Below are 8739 nucleotides of genomic sequence, written 5' to 3' on the forward strand. Positions count from 1 at the left end.
GACAGGGAAGCCTGGCATCCTGCAGTCCATGGGGTCGCAAAGAGTTGAACACAACTGAGAGCCTGAACTGAACTCAGCTACCAGGATAGCCCACACTTAATAAAAAAATTTAAAAAAGCAAAATGTTTGGTACATACAGTAAGTCCCCTACATGTGAATCTTCAAGTTGCGAACTTTCAAAGATGCTAATATGTGTTTACACGTCCAGTCGTGTGTCTGGTGTACACTGTCTCGCGTGTGCACCTCCACAGGTGCTTGTGCTTTTGTGTACTGCACGGAACTGCGTAGAGCACACCTTTATTTCAAGCCCAGGGTGTCTGGAATCAAGCCTGAAGACAGCAGTGATGTAGCTGGTAGCGTTGTACTTTTCAAGGTACTGTACTATTAGATCAAAATCGTTTTCTTTATTTTTTGTGTTTGTATCTTATGTGTTATTTGTGTGAAAAGTATTAGAAACCTATTCCGTGCAGGACTTCCCTAGTGGCCCAGCGGTTAAGATTTCGCCTTCCAATACCAGGGGTGGGCGCGGGTTCAGTCCCTGATCGGGAAGCTAAGATCCCACGTGCCTGGAGGCCGACAAACCAAAACCAGAAACAAAACTGTAACGAATTCAAGAAAGACTTTTTAGAAAACGGCCCACATCATAAACCTGTCACAGTGCAGTGCTGTATGGCTGACTCTGTTAGTGGTACCGAGGCTGACTGCTGGACTCATGAATCAACTGGACTTAGGAACTCGATCTTGGAACCAAACACGTTTGTTTGTAGGGAACTTACTCTATAAACCATGGAATATTCGCCATTAGAAAGAGCGACATAATGCAACTTGCAACAACACGGATGAACCTCGAGATTGTCGTACTGAGTGAAGTAAGTCAGACAGAGACACATATGTGATACCCCTTACAAGCAGAATCTTTAAAAAAGAAAATGATATAAATGAACTTACTTATAAAACAGAAACAGACTCAGAGACGTAGAGAAAGAATTTATGGATACCAGTGGGGGAGGGCACGGGCTTAAGGGATAGATTGGGAATTTGGGGTTGGCATGTACACACTGCTATATTTAAAATAGATAACCATCAAGAACCTACTGTAAAAATAATAATAATAATAAAAGAAAAAACAAAACACCAATCTAGCTGGAGGACGGAGGCAGATACTGTAACAATGCAGTGTTAGTAATAAAGTCCTGTGTTCCACTTGTTCTTTTTTTGGCTGTGCTGGGTCTTCGCTTTGTGCAGTAGCTTTGTGCAGGCTCCTCTCCAGTTGTGTGTGGGCTTCTCGTTGCGGTGGTCTCTCCTGTTGCGGAGCGCAGGCTCCAGGGCACTCAGGCTTCAGCAGCTGCAGCTCATAGGCTCCAGGGCTCGGGCTCAGCGACTGCAGCTCAGCCGCTCCTCGGCGTGTGGAATCCTCCCGGACCAGGGATGGAACCTGTGTCCCCTGCAGTGGCAGGCAGATTCTTATCCACTGCACCACCAGGGAAGTCCTCCTGTGTTCCACTTTGCTAAGCTCTGAAACTTCACCTGGAACCCCAGAGCCCTCTCCCTTCCAGCAAACTCTGGCCCCCTTGTGTGTGTGTCAGGACCACCCCTCACCCCCACCCTCCGACTGCTCTGTGGAGACCAGCTCATGGGTGCCAGGCTGGAAGCTGGGAGACCAGTGTGCCAGTGGATTCCAGTCAGGAAGAAGGGGAGTCACCGTGGGCACTTGAGACCCAGGATCGCATCACGGGACTCCAGCTGCGCAGAGAAAATGAGCAGCTAGCCGTAACCCCCAGCACTGGGAGGACAGGAGGGGCCCAGCCCCGGAAGGACCGGGGGATAAGGATGCGGTTCGCGGAGCATCAGCCTGGCATCACAGAATGAAGCAGAGAAAAGAGGACGTGGGAGAGAAGGACGCTGTGAAACAGGTGGGGACCCCGAGGCAGAATGTAGGGCGGATGGGGCGGAGGCTGGGCCGGGATCCAGGGCAGACAGGCTGCGTGGGGGCCAGGGCAGCCACAGAGGAGGGGGAGATGCGGGCAGATTCCAGCATGGTCTGAAGGCAGGGCACAACGGACTTGCTGACAGGTCTGTGCAGGGGTGAGAAAGAGGTGAACAGGATGGCTGTGAGGGTGCCCGGCGGGTGACCTGAAAGAGCTGCAGGTTTAGAAGGCATGTCAGTGTCCTGGGGCGGCTTGAAACCACAGAAACCTGTTTTCCCCTGGCTCTGGAGGCCGAAAGTCCAAAATCAAGGGGTCAGCAGGGCTGCGCTCATTCCCAGGGCCCTAGGGGAGGAAGAAGCCTTCCTGCGTGTCCCAGCTTCCGGGGCTCCAGGTGCTCCTGGATCCGGGCCACATCCCTCCAGCCTCTGCCTCCTCCTCCAGGTGCCCCCCTCTGCCGGGAGCCGGCATATTGCATATTGAGTGCATATTGCATATTGCATATTGAGTGCAGCACTTTCCACAGCATGATCTTTCAGGATCTGGAATAGCTCAACTGGAATTCTATCACTGCTGGGAGCAGGAGCTCCGCCCATGGCAAAGGTCATGAGGAAGGAGGCTCGGCACACGCAAAGGCGGGATCGAGCCTCAGGAGTCCCCCTGGAAATTCTCGAGCATCTACCCCCAAACCAGAGTCTGCCTACTTTCAGCTTTGTGCTTTCACCTACACCTCTGACTTTACGGGGGGCTGTCCCCCACTACCTCTCTCTGAAAAAAGAGTTAGCTTACAGCTCCAGTTAATAATCCCTGGGTGTGACAGTGTTTCAACCTACAAACTCCTTTGAAGTCCTCTAGCCTGCCTGAATAGGTTTTTCTGGCCACATGTGATTGTTCAGAGCCTCCCAACTGTGAGAGGCAGGAGATGTTCTAAACTGTCTAAACACAGATTCCTTTGAGTAGTTAAAAGCTTGATTAGAAATTGTATTGGTGAAGGGTTTTTCACTTATTGGGCCAATGTTTGCTGCTAAGTCTCCATACTCCTTACCGACTGTGTCCTTGGCAGTGTATTGATTGATATAATGGGTGTATAGAAATGTAAGTAGTAGCCTCAATGTTTGTAAACTTGGACCCTTGAGTTAATTCTTTTCTTGATTGAGCCCACCTCACCTTTGCCCTATAGGAATGTGGCTTTGTCCAATGCTTTTTTGGAGGCTGGTGACTGACTTTGGAATAATCACCTTTAGAGAAAGATAAGTTTCTTAAAATGTTAACAGGCCTCCTGGCCAGAAGATGATGTAATTCACCTGAACTTTTGCATATGATAAGTTTGAAAGCCTGGCTTCTATTAGGACCAGGAACTGCTGTCCTTGCATGACTCCACCCCTTCCTCCATTATCCTCTATGCACAACTTAAGGTATAAAAACTACTTTGGAAAATAAAGTGCGGGCCTTGTTCACTGAAACTTGGTCTCCCCATGTCGCTCTCTCTCTCAAATTCTGGCTGAGTCTCCATCTGGAGCGCGGAACCCGCCATGCTTGCTAATTATGCCTGGGCTTCTAAGATCCGATCGGGGAGGCCTCAGTGTCTCCTCTCCTTCGGGAGAACGGAAGGACGCCTGCGGCCTACGTAAGTGGTGCAAACTTCTTGTCTTGAAGTTTTATTGGTCTCCCGCGTAAACCAAGCTACTCAGCCTCTTTTCTCCACTGAATTTTCCTACTGAGCTATCCTCATTCTATTACTCTTTATATCTTTAATTAATATCTAATTGAAGCTATTGTATCCTTATCCTCGCCAACGCCATCCCCGCTTTGAATACCCTGGATCAGCCGGGGTTGGACCCCGGCACCCCTCCTCCCTCCCATCTGTCCTCTTTTGTCTCTTATAAGGGCACCTGTCATTGGCTTGAGGGCCCACGAGCCAGCACGATGATCCCACCTTGAGATCCTTAATTACATCTACAAATACCCTTTATCCAAAAAGACCTCATTCATAGGTTCTGGGTATCGGGATGTGGGCATAGCTTTTGGGGGCCACCATCCAGCCCACCACCCAGGGGCTGATCAGGCCCTCAGAGAGGGATGCATTGAGTTCGGGATGCCTCTAAATACCCAAGGGCAGATGCGAGCAGACTTATATTTGGAGCTAGGGAAGATCGTAGAGAAGATAATCCTTGGGGTGCCATCAGCATGTAATTGGCATTAAGGCCCCGAGTGGCTCAGGCCCCGTTTCCCAGAAGCACAGGGGGATTCAGGACTCGGGAGTCTGGCTTATGGGGAACGGCCGCTCAGGGCAAGAGAGTGAGGACCCAGGGTAGGCTCAGGGGAAGCCGAGCAAAAAGAAGGTCTTGGCTGGAGACAGGTATTGGCCTGACCCTGATGTGCCAGGGGCTGGTTTCACCGGAGTCCTCCCGCTTTGAGCCACGAGCCAGCATCTTGAATCGCTGGGTCCTGCTGAGTTCTGTCCAAATTCCTGAGCCCAGAACAGGGAACAGGATAAACAGTAGTTTTATACCACAGAGTTTTGGGTAAATTTGTTATGTGGCCATAGCAACGAGAGCAGCCTTTCTGCCTCTGACGAACAGGAAAGCCCCAACCAGACCAGGAGCCCAGCAGGCCCGCGGCTTCCCGCCTCTGACCGCCCAATTTCTGTCTGTTTTCTGGAACACGGGGATGTTTATCTTTGGGGGGGGGGCGGTGTGGCTCCATGTGTTTAGAATTCCTTTTCCATTTTATTAGGACTGCTGAGTGTCGGGTCAGGGATCGGGGTGAGGGTCCTGCCCCAACTTGAGACCCAACTCGTGACACTGTCCTGACCAGAAGCCTGAGCTCTGTACCTCCCGCCCTTCGCGATGGGAGCCGGGGGGCCCCGTGGGGCCTCACCGGGGGGAATAAAGAACAGAGAGGCACGACCACTGTCCCCAGGCTTGCCGAGGACCAGAAGAGGGTTGGCTCTGTGCTGGGGGAGCAAGAGACAAGTTCATTCCCAGATGATCGGGGACCTGCCGGCTCTCACAGGGAGGGGTGTTCCCTGGACATTCGGCGGCGGGGCAGCAGTCCCTACGGGGCTTGCTGGGGCTCCACATGCTGAACCCAGGGAGGAGGCTCACCAGCAAGCCGTGACCTCTGTCCTCTCGCTCCAGGAACGGGTATAAAAGACACCAGGACGCTCCCTTCACTGAAGAGGCTCGACCGGAAGCTCCCTGCCCTGGCTTGGCTGTGAAAGCCAGCCCCGGGCAGCCCCGCATGGCCACTCACAGCCTCTGTCTGTCCGGGGTCACCAGCAGCCTTCGCAGCATCTCTGGGCAAATTTTTTTTAAAAAAAGGGAATTCCCCGACAGTCCAGTGGTTAGGACTCCGTGCTTTCACTGCCCAGAGCCTGGGTTCAATTCCTGGTCGGGAAACTAAGATCCCACATGCTGTACAGCACAGCCAAAACAAAAGTAATGGAAAGCCCTTCCTCGGAGGGGCCACAGCTGGCTTCACCAGACTTGTCTGGCTGGGCACAGGTGGGTTTCAACCCCAATTCACCCCAAAAGCCAGTTCCATCCACCCCTGAGAAAGGTAAGCAGGCCAGTCCCAGGGGCAGGCCCCTCTGACTGCTGAATCTGTGGGGTTGAAGGCTGAAACGAGCGACGTGGCAGCCTCAGAACATGTTTGAGAGGGAAGACGGGTGTGAGCAGCCCTCTGCTGGGTTTCTCTCTCTCTGGGTCCTGGAATCCCTAACTGAGTTCATGAAAAGAATCCAAGTACGGCTTCCCCCTAAGGTAGGGAGCCCCAGCCTCTGGACTATAGACCAATCGGTCCTCCCGGTCAGATCAGCGGCACCATTAGACTAAAATGCCCGAAAATGTAATGCACTTGAATCGTCCTGAACCCATCCCCCACCCCCACACGCGGAAACGCTGTCTTCCATGAAACCGATCCCTGATGCCAAAAAGACTGGGGACCCTGCCCTAAGGAGACTTGCTTCTGATTTGCAACAGACGCTGAAACAGTGATTTCCAAATGTTTCTGATCACATACCCCCATCAGCAACATATGCAAACATTGTATGCTGGGACCAGTGGGATTTACCCTAGGAATTCAAGGTCGGTTTAACATTCAAAATTCAATTCACGCAATCCACCATATGAGATGGTTGGATGACATCACTGACTCAATGGACATGAGTTTGGGCAAACTCCGGGAAATGGTGAAGGACAGGGAAGCCTGGAGTGCTGCAGTCCATGGGGGCGCAAGGAGTCAGACACGACTTAGCAGCTGAAAGACAAACCACCACCAGAGAGCTATGTATAAAAGATGAATCCCACGTGGTCATCCCCACAGGCATGGAAAACCTATGACAAAGTCCAAAACCATTTGTGATTTAAAAATAAAACCACTAATAAAAATTTATAAATAAATCAACGAAAATTCCCAGCAAATTAAGGATGGAAGGGGACTTCCTGCCCTAATACTGCATTAGGGAACATGAGTGGGGGGCGGGGGGAAGGGTGGCACAGTCCTGTGCATGTACTAGAACTTGCTGTGTTGCACGCTGGCAACGGGTGGATTTCATTGTACGATCGCCCCACCTCACTAAAGCTGTGCTGCAAAATAACTCATCGGCAGTCGTGGGCAGGGGAGAGAGAGCGGAGCGGTGGTTCTGGTGGAAAAGGGGGGAACCATCACTGAAAGGGGCAGGCAGCCCACCACAAAGAGAGGAGTGAGCGATGAGAAGAATTCACGAGCCGGACAGCCCAAGCTGGCATCACTAAGGCTCTGGCCGCCCAGGGTGAGTCTAGATCGGCTCCCTGGCTCCACTTTTCCTCCGAGCAGAGAAGTTTCCAGACCAAATAAGGCTGCAGCTTTTGCAATGCTCCTGGCATGGAACACAGTTCCTGTCAAATGCCAGGTTGTAAGTCAGGCCTAAACCATCCCCACAGCAGCCGGGTGCCCATCAACCCTCTCTGATCGCCTGGTAACGCTCCAAACAAACCCAGGTAAACACGGGGCAGGGCAGGGCAGGGCCCACTGCTGCCCACAGCCCACCAGCAGGCGAGGAGGGTGCACCTGTTGCATGGAAGGAAGCTCAAGATGCCGCCCCGACCCCAGGTGCAGGGCTTGACATACAGCACTGTTGGCTGGCAGCTCCTGGGGCCCCAGGCACCCTGGCCTTGGCCGAACGCAGGAAACACCACTTGGTGAACCTGGAGGAGAAGCCACCTGGGCCATCTCAGCTCTGCAACAAGACGTCAAGGACAGCAGGCACTTCCTGAGCACGGGAGCACTGTGTCAAGGGCCTCATGAGTTTAAAGCCTTTGAGCTTCACAGCAACCCTGTGAGGTGTCCTGTTATGTCCCCATTTGACAGATGAGGAAACTGAGCCCCACGGCCACACAGCCTGTACAAGGCAGATCTGAGCGTGTGCCCCAGGGCTGACATGCTCCAAAGCCAGGGCTCCATGCTGTGCTGCATCACCCTCACAGCAAAAAGAAGAAAACAGCAGGCCCCCACATGGGTGCCCCCCACGGAGGAGAAGACAAATGACCACCCAGAAGGGACTCCAACACCAGTTGCTCCTTCAGGAGACCTGAACCTACAGGAGCCGGCAGACCACGCTCCTCTGGTTTGGGCTGTTCTCTCCTTTTCTGGGCTACCCTTTCCAGGTTGAGGGTTAGTCACTCAGTCTTGTCTGACTCCTCAAGACCCCATGGACTGTAGCCTACCAGGCTCCTCTGTCCATGGGATTCTCCAGGCAAGAATACTGGAGTGGGTTGCAATTTCCTTCTCCAGGGGATCATCCTGATTGAGGGATCAAACCCAGGTCCCCTGCTTTGCAGGCAGATTCTTTACCGTCTGAGCCACCAGGGAACTCCACAACATTTTTTAAGCTACAAATACTTTCTGAACAAAGTCTCTCTGGGATGAGAAATGGAAACCTTCTGTGCTGTTTCAACTCACCACATTTTAACCACGCATCAAACCCGGCTTGAGTGGAGGGCAGTGGCAGAGATGAGGACCTCACGTGGGGCTAGGGGTTCCTCCCATGGAGCCCAGTAGCATGGCCCAGACCTCACCAATACACTGCCCACTGCCTCTCTGTGGACACAGCTGGCAAGGTGGCCCATTCCCCGGTCCCTGTGATGGAGGAGCAGATCGGCTCAAAGGGGAGCCATGTGCTGAAGCCACGTCAGACAGAGCTGGATCCACACTCAGGGCTCACAGCTTGGGGCTCCCACCACCCCTGCCACACAGGGCTGCCTTCCTCCTCTGCTTGGAGCTCTTCCTAGTGGGCTGGCCCACTCGGGGAGCACACAGATGAAGATGCAGGGCCTGCCCTTTCCCTAATGAGGGGAGGGGCCCTGACTTGGCACCACCTCTGTGCCAGGACTGGACAGGCCCAGTAAGATACACAGTCATGGGCACAATTGGATCAGAGCAGATCCTTTTAGCTGCAAGGAATGCAAACCCAGGGCAGATTTTCTCATCTAGAAAAGGGGACGTATTAGTCTGAGACACTGAGAAGAATGGGTTGGGGATCAGGTATGGCTGCATACAGGTGCTCAGACATCGTGAGCCGGTTACTCCCACGCCCAGGTTTGACTCTGCTTCTGTGTTGGCCTCCTTCTCTCCTGCAGACAGGCTTCCTCAAGGTGGCAGGAGGGGTGGCTGCGGGTCATCCCCAGTGGAAGAGCCAGCATCTTTCTTTTAGCACCTGTGTGTGGACCCAGGGGGCAGATCCTGGTGGATCCTGCTTGAATTCTAACCCATCGCCAAACCTGGCCCTGCTGTGGCCATTCAGATGTGTTCTCTGATCCGGCCAAGGACCCAG

The sequence above is a fragment of the Bubalus kerabau genome, chromosome 5 (genome assembly GCF_029407905.1).
Source record: "Bubalus kerabau isolate K-KA32 ecotype Philippines breed swamp buffalo chromosome 5, PCC_UOA_SB_1v2, whole genome shotgun sequence".
Taxonomy (NCBI): domain Eukaryota; kingdom Metazoa; phylum Chordata; class Mammalia; order Artiodactyla; family Bovidae; genus Bubalus; species Bubalus kerabau.